Source organism: Saccopteryx leptura, chromosome 2, assembly GCF_036850995.1.
Source record: "Saccopteryx leptura isolate mSacLep1 chromosome 2, mSacLep1_pri_phased_curated, whole genome shotgun sequence".
Taxonomy (NCBI): Eukaryota; Metazoa; Chordata; class Mammalia; order Chiroptera; family Emballonuridae; genus Saccopteryx; species Saccopteryx leptura.
Genome location: NC_089504.1, coordinates 175,212,297 through 175,229,338, shown reverse-complemented (window position 1 = coordinate 175,229,338; position 17,042 = coordinate 175,212,297). Strand labels below are relative to the sequence as shown.

Genomic DNA, 17,042 nt, shown 5'->3' with positions numbered 1-17,042 from the left:
ATAAATATCCTCATTTTAAAAATTTTATGTTGACCTTAGTGGAATTAAGAGCTATGTTTTGAAGTTAGTGTCCATTCTTATATGTGAGATACCGATCTTTTGGGAGTCAAATTTGAGCCCCAATTTGTTTATGAGGACTGTTTTATTAAACATAGTTTTGCTGTTGCTAATGTCTAGTTTGTGTTTTAAAAGGGCATAATACTTATAAGAATTGGGTTATACTATGAGTTTAACTCTTACCATTTTACCTGACCTGCTTTATACATGTAAATTAGCATCCTTTACATTTCTACATGTGTGTTTCTTGGATTAAATGGTCTCAGTTTTCTGGGTTCTCTTTTTATTTTTACAAAATACTATAGTATTGCAACTTGTGGGATTAGCTTCTCTCACTTAACAAAGTGCAAATGAATTTCATCTATGTTTATGAATGGATTAATATTTCATTCATTTTTATTGCTGAGAAGTACTCTATTGTATGGGTGTGCTATATACTGTTTATCCATTCACCTGCTGAGGTACATTTAGGTTCGCTTCAGATTTTGGTGATATAAATAAGGCTGCTATGAAATTGCATACAGATTGTGTGTGTGTGTGTGTGTGTGTGTGTGTGTGTGTGTGTGTACATGTCTTCAATCTATTTGCGCAAATACCTAAAGTAAGATAGCTAAATCTTATGTTAATTATATTTACTACCAAATCAATTTCTAAAATAGTTGTACCATTTTTGCACTACCATCAGAAATGGATGAGAGTCCCAATTCTTCCACATTTGCATCAGCTCTTAGTATTGTCAGTATTTTTTATTTTATCCATTTTAATAAGCATGTAGTAGTATCTCATGTTTTTAATTTGAATTTCTATAACGGCTAGTGAGATTGAGCATCTTTACATAAGCATATTTACTATTTGTGTTTCTTCTTTTGTGAAGTGTCTTTAAAGCTATTTTTTATTTAAAAAATTGTGTTATTTCTTTTCTTATTATGAGTTTTAACAGTTTTTAATATATTTTTTGGGGAAATACTTTATCATATATGTGATATGCAGTTCTTTTCTTCCAAACAGTGGTTTGTCTTTTTTATTTTCCTGAAGAGTAAATGTTTTATTATTAAAATGTGCAATTTATCAATGTTATAATGAATTGTACTTTTGGTGTGATATGTAAACTTTTTTGCTGAACCCAATCTCCCACATCTTTTCTCCTATGTTTACCTCTGAAAAACTTAGTTTTAATTTTATATTTAGGTTTATTTTCCATTTTAAGTTAGTTTGTATAAAAAATATGATATATGTTCTAAAGTTTTTCTTAATATATGAATGTTTAATATTCCAGCACTGAAAAGACTATCTTTTCTACATTAAATTATTTCAGTTCCTTTGTCAAAAAGCAGGTGTTTATATTTGAATGTTTTATTTCTGGGGTCTCTATTTTGTTCTATTGACCTATATGTCTTTTGTAAATATCATGGTGTTTATTTACTACTTCATTTTAAAATAAAAATTGTATATATTTAAATTATATGACATATATAGTGAAATTATTACTGCAGGCATCCTAGTTAACATAATCATCTTCTCATATAGTTTCCGTGTGTATGTGTGTGTGTGTGTGGTGAGAGCATGTGAAAAATACTCTCTCAACAAATTGCTAGTATTTAATACATTATTAACTACTGTATAATCATGCTGTATATTAGATATTTTGGTCTATTCATCCCACAAAACTGCAATTTTGTACTCTTTGATCAACAACTCCTCATTTTCCCCACTTCCTAATCCCTAGTAAACACCTTTATACTCTTTGCTCCTATGTTTTTCTTGGTCAGGCTGGCTAGAGGTTTATCAATTTTATTGATGTTTTCAACCAATGAACTTTGTATTTAATTTTCTTGATTTTTTAAAATTAACTTTTTTATTTTGTAATTATTTTAAACGAACAATTAGATAGATTTTACTGTATTCACATAGCTAGATAACCATATTAGTATCTAATTCCAGAATATTTTTCTGTCCCAGAAAAAAAATCCAATGCCCATTAGCATTCTCTCTGCATTGTTTATTCCCTTGAATCCTGGCAACCATTAATCTTCTTTCTTGCTCAAGGGATCTGATTATTCTATTCTATTTTATTCTGGAATAGACATTTCATATAAACAGAATTATACAGCACATAGCCTTTTCTGTGTGCTTTATTTCTCTCAGCATAATGTTTTCAAGGTTCATCTATATTGTAGCATGAATCATTATACTGCAGAACAAAATTTTTGTTGCATCCACAAAAACACTTGTTCTTACATAATTTGAGTGTGTTGATCTCAAATCTGACATTAGTTTTTCTCTGTAAGCTACAGTTTTCTTATAATTGAAGATTTTAGGTTTTCATCTTATTGTAAAAATTTCAACATTTAGTTTAACATAATGAAGTAGAATGTCTTCTTGGGCATCATCTTTGTGAAAATATAATAATTTATATAATGCAGTAAATACACTAATACACTAAAAGATATGACTGCATCATAATTTGTCTACAATTTCAAAATAGAAAGTATTAAAACACTTATTTTAATCATAAAATTTGCACAAAACTTATTTAAATTCTATTCAGGCAAAAATTTGTGTTTGTAGCTCTTGCGTTTGTGTACTTGTTGAGGACAATCTTATTTGATTCTCCAGCAGTAGTCTGCTGATCACTAACAGCTCCAAGCTTTTTGGGAAACTTATCAAGGTGACTGTTTGTGAAGTAAATCTTAACACTCATGTTACATCCAATGTAGCGGAAAGTCAACAGCATCCTTTGAACCAGAAGTTCATAGTTTTCTGCTTTTTTGTTCCCAAGGAAGTTCTTTGTAACTGCCACAGAAGACTGCCATGCTGCTTTCTCCTCCTTATTCATCTTCCTGGCAAATTCTTCATCACAATAAAGATTTGAATTTGAAGTCAATCGAATATACCTGCTTTTATCTTCTTGAAAGACAAGGCAGGAAAAGCAGATAATATGTTGAAAGCATTCACTTTCTCTTTCAAAACCTGAACAAAGAGCTTCATTAAGCCAAGTTTGATGTGAAGTGGGGGAAAAAATGATCCTGTGTTGATTAACTATATGTTCATTCACAATATTTTTCATCCTTACTTCTCTAGAAGGCCACTCCTTCTGTGTCCACTGTTTCTCCTGAGCTCGGCTGTCCCACAAACACAGAAAGCAAGGATACTTCGTGAAACCTCTCTGTTATCCTAGCAGGAAATATCATTTTAAGATTCATTCAAATGATCCAGTTATGCTCCTCATACTTCAGAAAGTCGAGGATAATTTTTGTGTCATTCTTACTAAGTCATTCAATGTGGGTTGGTTAAACTGCTAAGGGGTTAATGTCTGCTTGGCATCAGAAGAAAACCCTTCAGATTCTACAACCATTTCCTCATGCATCTTATCAAAACACACTTGATCACCATGTTCACTTTCTTCGTCCTTAGAAATAATAAAACCATTGAAATCTGGAACCAGGAGTATCTCAGAGTGTGGGATAGGTCGTATTGCTGAGGGAATATTAGGATATGCAATCATATGCTGTTTTTTCTTGCCATTGCCCTTTGTATGGGTCAGACAGAAATAACAGTCACTGCTGTGGTCCTTAGGTTCACAACAAACCATGGGAATACCAAAAGGCATTCCTTTGCATTTTCCTTTTGTCCAGTCACAAAGCATTTCCTCACAATTATGACACACAATATGAGGAGCTCAATTCTTGTCTTGATCGCCAAGGGGAACTTGCAAATAGGCAATATATGCATGTGTCACAAATGATGAAATATTGCGCCTTTGACGTTGAAGCGTGTAACAGCCACATATATAACAGAAGGTGTCAGGACTATTCTTATATTTACGCCTACTCGAAGAAGCCATGATTCAATCTTAAAACAAAATAAGAGAGTGTTTTTATCAGATATTTTTTTACATTTAAAAACAACTACAATTGTCTGATCAGGCAGTGGCACTGGGATGTGGAGGACCCAGGTTTGAGACCCAAAGGTCACAAGCTTAATAAACGCGGGCTCATCTGGTTTGAGTAAAGCTCACCAGCTTGGACCCAAGGTTGCTGGCTTGAGCAAGGGGTTACTTGGTCTGCTGAAGGCCCATGATCAAGGTACATATGAGAAAGCAATCAATGAACAACTAAGGTGTCACAACAAAAAACTGATGATTGATGCTTCTCATCTCTCTCTGTTCCTGTCTGTCTGTCCTTATCTATCCCTTTCTCTGACTCTCGCTCTGTCTCTAAAAAAAAACCCAAAACTACAATTATGTAAAAGTGATGTTTGTAAAACATTAATTGCCTTGTGGTTATGTTCAATCCAAGAGTTCTTGCCAACCAATGAATGCCATTAACTGTAACATAAATAAATTAAAATTGCATAAAAACTAGAGCATGCATCAAAGAACGGATTTCAGATATGCAATCAACGATGCAGAAATATATAGAAACAGTTCTAAAACCTCATGCAACAGAAAATGAAAAAAATTTGTTCCCCAGTGTTATTTAATTTCATTCTTTTTGGGAAATGACTAAAATTCTATTGTATAGATATATTGCATTTTGTTTATCCATTCATCATTTGATGGGCATTTGGGTTTTTCCTATTTTTTGGCTATTAAGAATAATCCTGCTTTGAATATTCATTTATAAGTTTTTTGTGTAGACATATTCTTTCAGTTCATTTGAGTATATGCTTAGGAGTAGAATTACAGGGTCATATGGTAACTCCACATTTTATTTTTTGAAAAAAATATTGTTTTCAAAAGCAGCCTCATCATTTAACATTCCTTCCAGAAATTCAAAAGTGTTCCTATTTTCCACATCCCCAGCTATACTTGATTGTTTCCTATTTTCATTACAGGTATTCTAGTGAGTATGTGATGATATTTTATTTTGGTTTTAATTTGCATTTTCCTAGTACCTCATGTTGCTGAACATTTTTTTTATGTGCCCATTGGCTTATATTCCAGGCATAATAACAATGAACTCTGTTTTATTTTTCTCAAAATATAATTTCTCTTTAAATTTTTGAAAGATTCTTTGATAAATACAGCATTCCTAATTAACAGTCTTTGTTTTCCTTTAGCACTTTGAGTATAACTTTCCTGTCTCTTAACAGCCATAGTTCTACAGAGAAATCAGCTATTATACTATTGAGAATGGTTTGTACATAATTATTTGCTTCTCTCTTTCTGTTTTTACAAGACTCTTTGTTCTTTGTTTTTGAGTTTAAAAAGATGTGTCCAACTATGGTTATCTTTAAGTTTATCTTACCTGAATTTTTTTGAACTTCTTAGATATGAAGATTAATGTTTTCAACAAGCTTGACATGTTTTCTGAACATGAATCTTCAAATATATTTGTCTCTTTCTCTCTCTCATCTTCTTCTAAGATACCCAGTATGAGTATGCTGATAAACTGATGGGCTCCAACAAATTACTAAGAATTTGTCCATTTTACTTTATTAGTTTTTTTCTTTGTTACATGGACTGAATAATTGTAAAACTTTATTGACTAACTTTCAAGTTTAATAATGTTTTTTTCTGTTAGCTGAAATTCTTTAAGTAATTAATGATGGTTTTTAGTCACTGTAGTTTTCTTTCTTTTTTTTTTTTTTTTTTTTTTGTATTTTTCTGAAGCTAAAAACGGGGAGAGACAGTCAGACAGACTCCCGCATGCACCCGACCGGGATCCACCCGGCACGCCCACCAGGGGCGACGCTCTGCCCACCAGGGGGCGATGCTCTGCCCCTCTGGGGCATCGCTCTGCCGCAACCAGAGCCACTCTAGCGCCTGGGGCAGAGGCCAAGGAGCCATACCCAACGCCCGGGCCATCTTTGCTCCGATGGAGCCTTGGCTGCGGGAGGGGAAGAGAGAGACAGAAAGGAAGGAGGGGGGGTGGAGAAGCAAATGGGTGCTTCTCCTATGTGCCCTGGCCGGGAATCGAACCCAGGTCCCCCCGCACGCCAGGCCGACGCTCTACCTCTGAGCCAACTGGCCAGGGCTAGTCACTGTAGTTTTCAACTTAGAATTTCTATTTGTTTTTTAAAATATAATCTCTTTACTGATGCTCTACATTGATGAGGCATTGTTTGCATACATTTTTTAGTTCCTTGAACACATCTATAATAGTTGATTTAAAGTCTTTGTCTAGTAATTCTAATAACTTGGTTTACTCAGGAACAGTTTTCATTACAGATTTTTTTTTCTGTATAGGTCATATTTACCAGTATTTGCATGTCTCATACTTTTGTTGTTTAAAATTAGGCATTTTAATATATTATAGCACAGACTTTTAAAACAATTTATTTACAATTTTGGAAAATATTTTTTTCCATAGTGGTAATATGTTATGGTATAATCTTCACTGACATTTAGGGGTTATTTTCTCAGTAAACAAAACAATACTGTAGCAGCACAATCTATGTATTTGAAATCTTCCTTTCCCACCAATTTTCTTAGAACTTGTGGTTCAATTTCCTTCTGTAGAGAATGAAATAGTGTATGCCAACAACGAAAAAAGAAATTCTAAAAGAATTTACTTATAATAACATTATTGCTACCATCTAACATTTATATACATTTCATGTGTAGACTATACTTATATGTCAAATAATAACATTATTTTATTCATTGAAAAATTTGGCTATCATAAAAATTGGTTGAGTTCAAATCTAAAATTACCCAGAGTTAAGAACATGATACTGGCCTAATTTTTTACTTCCTTTCTATATATTAATTTATTTAACTTTGGTAACAGCTCTTTAAGTCTCTAAATTTGGATTTGTTGCTTATAGCTCTTACATTCAGAGGTCTTTTTTTTAAGTCAATATTTTTATTTTGTCATTGTAGATGGTTTATTTCTTCATATCTATTCTAATCAGAAAACTTTCCAACCATGTATTAAATAAACTATAGTATTCACTCTATCATTTACAACTTTAAATTATCTAGCATTTATGTTCCAATGGTGTGTTGGTTGATTTCTTAATTGGTGGAAGTGTACTTAGCCTTATGATTAAATTATGCATTTTTTACTGATTTATGATTAGGCTATGATATTTGTTTTTCCTAAATATAAACATCCAAAACTTTACAATTAAAAAAAATCACATGTACCACATTTTTCCTTAAAATATAAACAATTCATTCTGAATTACAACAAAGAAACACACAACAAAACATCTAACATTTTCAAGGTATTAGTAGCTCATTTTACAAGTGCAACTTTCAAAAAAATAACTACTAAGTAAGAATAATTGAAGGTGTTTGTTCATAAACACTTGCTTGTAGTATTTAACAACTTAACTAAATATTGCATTTCCATGCAGTAAAGAAAATGTGTGCATGTAAGGGAAAAAAAATATCACAAAGGCAAAGTGTCTGGATAGTAAACTCAGGGCACATAAAAATATCAATAAAGTATCTGTGCTTACATCTAATATTTGTAATCTACAACGTTTTTTTAAGTTTAAAAAGTATTTTTAAGGTGGTATAAATAAGACAAAAGGAGAAATATTAGAGCATAAACTCTGTAATAATGAACAGTACTAGAAACAATTAAAAATTCCTGTTATATAATTTTAATGTTATTGTCTGCAGGGTTTCCACTTATATGCCTTACATTCAGCAAAAGTCTACTCAAAATTGTAGAAAAATACTTCTTTTCAAATCCCTTTGGTCTTAATGAGGTGTATTTCATGCATTGGAGCCGTGGTGGTACAGTAGAAGGCTATTCCTTCTTAGGAGACAGAAATTACTGTGTATTTATTATTCTAATCAGAAAGTTAAACTGAACATTTTAGTGTTCTTCCTATGGTCAAGTAGAGTCATGCAAATTTTATTCATCCCTCAATCTTTACTCCTGCTTTCCTTGCTTTAAACGCCTAACTCACTACTCACTTAATTAGCTGTGGCCTAGTCCTTACTCTGAGGCTAGGAGAGCCCTTATCATAACACTTCTAAAGCTGTTCTGGCGGCAAACTATATTGCTATTCAGTAAGGAACTGTGTGTGGGAATTATTCTTATCCTCCAGGAAGAGAAATCCTGAGTGCTTCTTGATGCTTTCAGCTTCTGCAGATAAAGTAAATATCACTTATAGCATTCGTCTTTTTATCTTTTGTTGCTATTTTAAGGTTATGAAAGACAATATATATTTACAAAAATAAGGTTACGTTTGAAAAGGTAAAATTATAACGTTTAATGATTTTAATCTCATTTAAGACAAATTCATAAGATGATATTTAATCTTTTATATACTATTTGAGATATCTTAAAAATAGAATTAAAGGAGTAATGTGCTGATATATTTTTTAAGCAAGTATAAAAAACTACAAATATCGCTCCCATAATCTCCATTGTTTTACACATTATAACATTATGAGAGAGTAAAGTACTTGATTATGTTTACTGAATTCTTTTGGAAATCACCTCACACCAGTCAGAACGGTGCTCATCAACAAAACAACACAGAATAAGTGCTGGCGAGGATGTGGAGAAAAGGGAACCCTCCTGCACTGCTTGTGGGAATGCAGACTGGTGCAGCCACTGTGGAAAACAGTATGGAGATTCCTCAAAAAATTAAAAATCAAACTGCCTTTTGACCCAGCTATACCACTTTTAGAAATATACCCGAAGAACACCATAGAACTGTTCCAAAAGGAGAAATTCACCCCCATGTTTATGGCAGCATTGTTCACAATAACGAAGATCTGGAAACAGCCCAAGTGTCTGTCAGTGGACAAGTGGATTAAAAAGCTTTGGTACATATATACTATGGAATACTACTCAGCCATAAGAAATGACATTGGATCATTTACAATAACATGGATGAACCTTGATAACATTATACGGAGTGAAATAAGTAAATCAGAAAAAACTAAGAACTATATGAATCCATACAGAGATGGGACATAAAAATGAGACTCAGAGACATGGACAAGAATGTGATGGTAATGGGGGTGAGGGGGCGAGGAAGAAGAGAGAGGGGGTCAGGGGAGGGGCACAAACAAAACCAGATAGAAGGTGACGGAAGACAATTTGACTTTGGGTGAGGGGTATGCAACATAATCAAATGTCAAAATAATCTGGAGATGTTTTCTCTGAACATATGTACCCTGATTTATCAATGTCATTGCATTAAAATTAATAATAAAAAAATTCCAAAAAAAATATAAAAAATAAAAGGATATAGAATTTTGCCTGACATAAAAGATACTCAATAAATATGAATGTATGAATTAAAAAAAAATGAAGCCACACTTCTGAATTGCCCTTTGAGGCTAGCATGTAGTCATTGTGTTTCTGTTTTTGTTTTTTATCAGTTTATTTCTTTGCTGTTTAAATCTAACTCATAATTTTTAACAGAACTTATGATTAGTGGCTCTTTGAACAAATTTTTAATCTCAAAATTATTTTTACCATGGAAAACTTAGATTAAAAAATGCATTGTATGCCTGACCTGTGGTGGCACAGTGAATAAAGCATCAACCTGGTATGCCAAGGTTACCAATTTGAATCCTGGGCTTGCCTGGTCAAGGCACATATGGGAGTTGATACTTCTTGCTCCTCCCTCTTCTTTCTCCCTCTCTCTTCCTCTCCTTTCTCTCTAAAAATGAATAAATTTAAAAAAATCTAAAATAAATAAAGTAGATTTTTTTTAAATGCATTGCACTACATATAGTTTTGTATTTTTGACATTCAAAGTTTTAGAATTCACACAGAAAATACTGTTTTCCTACCTATAAATATTTTCTGAAGTAGTTACCTATAAAGCATTTAAAAAAGTTTTTAAAAATATTGTGTTGCCATGCTAATTACAATGACTAGAAATCTTTCTGATTTATGGTCAGTAGCAAACCAATTTCATGAAAATATTTTAGAATTTAAACCAGAACATAAGTTTAAATCTTTGCTTCACCAATTCTTTTAACTGAATTTATTGGAGTGACATTAGTTAATAAAATTATATGGGTTTCAGGGCTACAAATCTACAACACATCATCCATATTACATTGTGTGTTCACTACTCAAAGTAAAGTTTTCTTCCACCACCACTTATCCCCCTTGATGCTTGATTTTATGCCAGTCTCATGATGTTTTGAATACTATGTCCTTGTAGTATAGTTTAATATCAGGTAGCATAATTCATCCAACTATGTTCTTCTTTCTCAATATTGATGTGCCTGATTGGGAACTTTTGTGATTCTATATAAATTTTTGTAATATTTTATCTAATTCTGTGAAATAAGTCATTGTTATCTTGCATGGAATTTCATTGAATCTATAGATTGCTTTGGGCATATGGACATTTGGCTGATGTAAATTCTTCTTATCCATGAACATGATATGTTTCCATTTATATGTATCTTCATCAATTTCTTTATTCAATGCCTTTTAACTTTCTGTGTACAAGTCTGTTACATCTTTTGTTAAAGTTATTCCTAGGTAACTTTTTAAAATTTATTTCTAATTTACTGTTTTGACATGGTTTCAATTTTCTCACTCAATATAACACCATGCACACACCACATCATGCTCTCCATGCCCCAGGCACAGTCTTTTCCCACTCCCATAAGCCCCCCTTTGTAATTTTTTATTTTATTTATTTACTTTTTTCTAAAGTGCGAAGTAGGGAGGCAGTCAGACCTGCATGTGACCGACCGGGATCCACCCAGCATGCCCACTAGGAAGTGATGCTCTGCTCATCTGGGCTATTGCTCCATTGTAACCAGAACCATTCTAGCACCTGAGGCAGAGGCCATGGAGCCTGGGCCTCAGTGCTCAGGCCAACTTTGCTCCAATAGAGGCTTGTCTGCAGGAGGGGAATAGAGAGACAGAGAGAAAAGAGAGGAGGAAGGGTGGAGAAGCAAATGGGCGTTTTTCCTGTGTGCCCTGGCTAGGAGTCAGACCCGGGACTTCCACACACCTGGCTGATGCTCCCTTTGTAATTTTTTGATGTAATTTTTTTTTATTCAGTGAAAGGAGGGAGGCAGAGACAGACTCTCACATGTACCATAACCAGAATCCACCTTGAGAGCCCTCTAGGGGCAATGTTCTGCCCATCTGGGGTGTCACTTTATCTCTCAGCAATTAACCTCTTCTTAGCACCTGAGGAAGAGGTCATGGAGCCATCCTCAGTGTCTGGAACCAACTTGCTGCAATGGAGCCATGGGTGCAGGAGGGGAAGAGAGAGAAAGAGAGACAGTGAGAGAAAGAAGCAAGAGGGGGAGGAGTAAAGAAGTAGATGGGTGCTTCTCCTGTGGACCCTAACTGGGAATTGAACCTGGGACATCTACACATGGGCTGATGCTCTACTGCTGAGTCAACCAGCCAGGGCCTTGATACAATTGTAAATGGGATTGTTTTCTTAGTTTCCATGTCTACTAGCTCATTATTGGTGTATAGAAATGCAACTGAATTCTGGATTTATTCTTTTGTGTGTATATTGTTATTTTACTGAATTCATTTATCAGTTCTAGTAGTTATGTCATCTGCAAATAAAAATTTTATTTCTTCCTTTCCAATTTGGATGTCTTTTATTTTCTCTTCTTGTCTGATTGCTGTGTCTAGGACTTCCAGCTACGATGAGTAAAAGTGGCAAAAGCAGATATCCCTGTCTTGTGTTTGATCTTAAGGGAAACACTTTTAGTTTTTGCCCATTGAGTATGATGTTGGAATGACTTCAGAGTAATGGCAACATGAGAAATGTTCCTGATCTTTCCTCTTGAAATTTCAACAAAATGAACAACTATAACAGCAAAGAAACCCCAGCTGGGCTTGCAGGTGCACCTGAAAGATCCATGCATCAGATGCAGTAAAGCTAGGATGAGGGGGCAGAAGATAAAATGCATTCATAGTGGGCTCTGGAGAGAAGACAAACCTGGCGTGAATTTTTGTTTTGTTTTAATCTACCCAACTATAGGGAGGAAAGAACCTCAGGCTGTCTGAATTTGGCTGAGGGGTATGGAGAGGAAAACTCGGAGTTACTGGGTCTCTTTGTGCCAGGAAGAGCAGTGAGAGAGAGGGGCAGAGTGGTAGAAACTAAACCAAAGTGGCCAGAGCACAGGGTCACAGCCAGTGTTCCTGACCTCTGCCTGTAGCCCACACTTGGCAGAGACAGAGAAAACTTTGAAGTAGCCCCCCTACCCATCTCCCAGATAACAACCCTCTCACCTTAAGTATGATATTGGCTGTGTGTTTTTCATATATGGCCTTTAGTACATTGATGTATGTTCTCTCAATTCCCCCTTTGTTGAGAGTCTTTATCATAAATGGGTGCTGGATTTTATCAAATGCTTTCCCTGTTTCTATTAATATGATTATGTGGTTTTTATACTTTGTTTTGTTTATGTGGTGTATCAAATTTATTAATTTGTAGATATTGTATCAACCTTGGCTACCACAAAATAACTTTCACTTGACCATAGTGTATAATCTTTATAATGTACTGTTTGACCTAGTTTGTTAATATTTTTCATGAGGACTTTAGTATCTGTGAATCAGGAATATTGGCCTATAATTTTCTTTCTTTGTAGTGTTGTTATCTGGTTTTGTAATTAGGATAATGCATACCTCATAAAATAAGCTTGGGAGTCTTCCCTCTTCTTGAATGTTTGGTAAAATTCATCTGTAAAGTTATTTGGTCTAGGACTCTTTTTTTGTTTGAAGTTTTTTGATTACTCCTTTAATTTCACTAGTTGTAATTTGTTTATTCTGATTCTCTCATTCTTCCTGATTCAGTTTTGGAAGCTTGTATTTTTCTAGATATTTATTATTTTTTTCCCCATATTTTCCAATTTGTAGACATAGAGTTATTCATAATATTTTCTTACAATCCCTTGTATTTCTGTAGAGTCAGTTGTTACTCTTCTTTCATTTTTGGTTTTATTACATGAGTTCTCTCTTTTTCTTGATTAGTACAGTTAGAGATTTGTCCATATATACATAATTGTCTTTTCAAGGAACCAGCTCTTGGTGTCATTGATCCTTTGTATTGTTTTTAGACTATATATACTATATATGCTTTGATTTTTACTTTTTCCTTTTTTCTATTCACTTTGGGCTTTGTTAGTTGTTCTTTATCTAGTTCCTTTAAATATAAAGTTAATTGTTTAAGAATGTTCTTGTTTTGTTTCTTTTTGAGGTAGACCTGCAATACTATGAATTTCCCTCTTAAAACTGCTTTCACCTGGTACTATAGATTTTGGGTTGTTGTGTTTTCATTTACATTAGTTTCAAGGTATCTTTTAATTTTTTCTTTGATCTTATTGTTGACCAATTCACTGTTTAGTAACATGTTAGTAGCTTCCATATCTTTGTGTTTTTCACTTTTTTCTTGTCATTCATTTCTAGTTTTATACCATTATGGTCAGAGAAGATGCCTGATATGAATTCAATTGTCTTCAATTGTCTTAAACTATTGAGCCTTGCTTTCTGTCCTAACATGTGGTCTACTCTAGAAAGTGTACCATGAGCACTTGAAAACAACGTATATTCTGCTGCTTTGGAGTAAAATGCTCTACAGGTATCAATAAATCTATGAAATCTAGTGTGATATTTAAGGCCACTGTTTCTTGTTGATTTTGTGGCTGGAAGATCTATTCATTGATGTCAATAGGGTGTTAAAGTCCTTTACTATGACTATATTACTGTTGATCTCTCATTTATGTCAATCAAGATTTGCCTTATATATTCATGTGCTCCTATGTTGGATGAATAAATGTTTATAAGAGCTATATCTTCTTGTTAAATGTGCTCCCTTTATCATTATGTAGTGTCTTTCTTTGTCTCTTACTATATAGCCTTTGTTTTAAAGTACATTTTGACAGATATAAAGACTGCTACCTCATCTTTTTTTTTCTTATTTCCATTTTCATAAAATGTCTTTTTCATCCCTTTACTTTCATTCTGTATCTTTTATTTTGAGGTGTGTCTCTTGTAGACAGCATATCTATGTGTCTTGTTTTCTTATCCATTCAGCTACCCTATGTCTTTTGAATCAAACATTTAAGACATTTACATTTAAAGTGATTATTGATAGGTATGTATTTATCAGCATTTTCTTTTAACCATGTTCTTCTTTTTCTTTTCTTTCCCTTTCCTTTTTTGTTTAAATTTTTTTTTTATTCATTTTAGAGAGGAGAGAGAGAGAGAGACAGAGAGAGAGAGGAGAGAGAGACAGGGGGGAGGAGCTGGAAGCATCAACTCCCATATGTGCCTTGACCAGGCAAGCCCAGGGTTTCGAACCAGCTACCTCAGCACTTCCAGGTTGACACTTTATCCCACTGTGCCACCACAGGTCAGGCCACCTTTTTTGTTTCTTCTCCTTTCCTTTCTCTTTCCAGGCCAACAGTTCTTGTAATATTTGTTTAGTGGTAACAAATATCTTTAGCTATTTCTTGTCTAGGAAGCTTTTTATTTCTTGTTTAATTTTAAATTATAGCTGGTTGATTAAAGTAGTCTTGGTTATAGCTTCTTACTTTTGATCACTTTGAGAATTTTATGTAATTCCCTTCTGGCCTAAAATATTTCTGTTGAGAAATCAGCGGACAGTCTTATGGGAGTTTTCTTGTAAGTAACTAACTGTCTTTCTCTTCAACTTTTAAGATTCTCTGTTTGCTTTACTTTTGCCACTTGTATTATAATGTATCATGGTGTGGTCCTCTTTGGTCCATCTTGTTTGGGATTCTCTATGAGTCTTGGACTTATGTCTTTTTCTTTTACCATGTTAGGAAAGTTTTCTGTCATTATTTCTTCAAATAGGTTTTTTATCTTTTGCTCTTTCTCTTCTCCTGCAGGTATTCCTCTAATGTAGATATGGTCCCAAAGGTCCTTTAAACTGTCCTCATTTTTTAAAATTATTTTTATTTTTGCTATTCTGATTGTGTGTTTTTATCTCCCTTGTTTTTTATATCATTGATTTATCTTCTACTTCATCCATTTTACAGTTTATTCCATATAGTATATTCTTCATTTCAAATATTGTATTTTTTATTTCTAATTGGTTCTTTATATAATTTCTATGTCATTTTTTATGCTTATTATCTCTTTGTTTAAGTTCTCATTTATTTCATCTATTCTTCTCCTAAGTTCTCTGATCATCCTTATAGCCATTGTTTTGAACTCTGTATCTGGTAAATTGCTTGCCTCCATTTTATTTAACTCTTTTTCTGGAGATTTCTTTCATTTGAGTAGTGTTTCTTTGTCTCCCCATTTCAGCTGCATCATTGTGTTTTTTGTGTATGTATTAGGTAAATCTGCTATGAATCCCTCTCTTGGTAGAGTGGCCTTATGTAGTAAGTGTCCTGTGGGTCAAAGTGGTAAATTCTCCTTAATCATCTAAGTCGGGTATTCCAGAAATGTTGCTTGTGTGTTATATGCTCCTTCCTGTTGTAATTCAGTTTTGATTGTTATTGGTCCATTTTTGTGTGTGGTGAACCCTCAGGTTGGCTGACCACACTGAGTGAAATTCACCTCAGCAGCACCTGATGCCTGCTGAGATCTCCCTTTGGATATGCCACTTGTAAAGCTAATTGAACCCTGCTCTGATGTTATCTGGTTCTGAAGCCTCTTGGGAAAGACTGCAGTGCAGGTGAATATCAGATGCTGCCTATGACAGGCTCTGGGCAACCTGTTTAGAGCTACAAAGTGATCCACAGTTTGTGAGTGCCTCTGCTGATCCAAGGTCTGTGTCAGAAAGGCCAAGTTTCTCACTAAGGCTAGCTTTTACCAGAACCAGGTCCAGGGGCAGGACAACAAAAGTTCCTAGGAACCCCAAAGTCTATTTCCACCTGCTTCTCCCTGCCTACTACTTGTTAGATTCAGCCATTGAAAGAGCCGTTGGTAGTACTTGAGTTACATGTTATAGGTTCTCAGTGGTTTACCAAGTAGGGATAAGAAGTGTTTACCAGAAGTATATAGGTTCAAACTTGGTGCCAGTGATGAGTATGACGCCACTTACAAAAGTCCCAAGGTTTACCAAGTCTAGTTGCTACCTGCTGATTGTTCATACACCTTTGTGATGGGGAGGGGTCTCAGGGTTCATCAGGGTGAGGCCAGCAGTGTTTATTACTCCCAAAAGACAAAGATTAGGTGTGAAGGTCAGGTTCTACACTTTTCAGGTGTGTGAGAAAAATTTTGCCCATCATAGAGCCACACAACTCAGTCTTCCTCAGATTGGGTGTTGGGAGAGGCTGGTGACAATCTGGCTTGGGGAAAGTTTGGGTGTATGTTCCCTGCCCAAAGCCACACAACTCAGTCTATTCTAGATTCTTCCCCGACTTTGGCAAGGTGGAGACACCAAGAGTTGAGAGAGTGAGACTGCCAGGAGCCTGAAGAGTGGGGTTAGTTGATTTCTTAGGAGGGGAAGGCACCAGTCAAATTCATTTTGACAGATGGAAGAGTAGGGAAAATTTCCCCTGCCCCTAAGTCAAACAAGTCAGTCACCAACACCACCTGAGTCTGCCCAGACTTCTACACTGTGGCCCAAGCAGCTGACTCCCTAGTAGAGCAGAAACTCTTCTGGGTGGGTCAACAGAGAGATCAGATGGTGGGGAAATTGCTTTCCCCTATGCTGATGCCACATGGAGGACTGTGTACCACTCAAGAAAGATGACACCTGTGGTGTGGTTGGATGACTCAGGGGTATCATGATTGTCTTACCGACTCTCTCCCCAGAGCCACAAACCACAGTTTCTCTTTGCATGACTCTTGTCTTTTCCATCCACTGGAGCCCAGGGTGAGTGGCTATGAATGAGATTTTGTGTATTGGCCTTTTAAGAGGGCACCTGTGTGTCTCGCAAACTCTGTCTCTCCTGGTGGACAGAATCCCCACTGATTTTCACAGCCAGATATTACGTGAATACCTCTTCCTGTTTTGAGTGTGGTGGGGTCTGGAGCCCTACTTGGAGTTGAGAACCCATGATTCTCAGGGTGAGTCTTTGCAGCTGAGATATACATCCAAATCTTAGTCTCTGCCCATATAAAAAGTGCCAGCCCTTTCCACATTTA

At 35.0% G+C, this 17,042-nt stretch overlaps 1 pseudogene; it reads right to left on the bottom strand.

The window, feature by feature from the left end:
- The window catches only part of LOC136391695 (ethanolamine-phosphate phospho-lyase pseudogene), a 53,286-nt pseudogene that overhangs the window by 28,258 nt on the left and 7,986 nt on the right, over window positions 1-17,042 (bottom strand).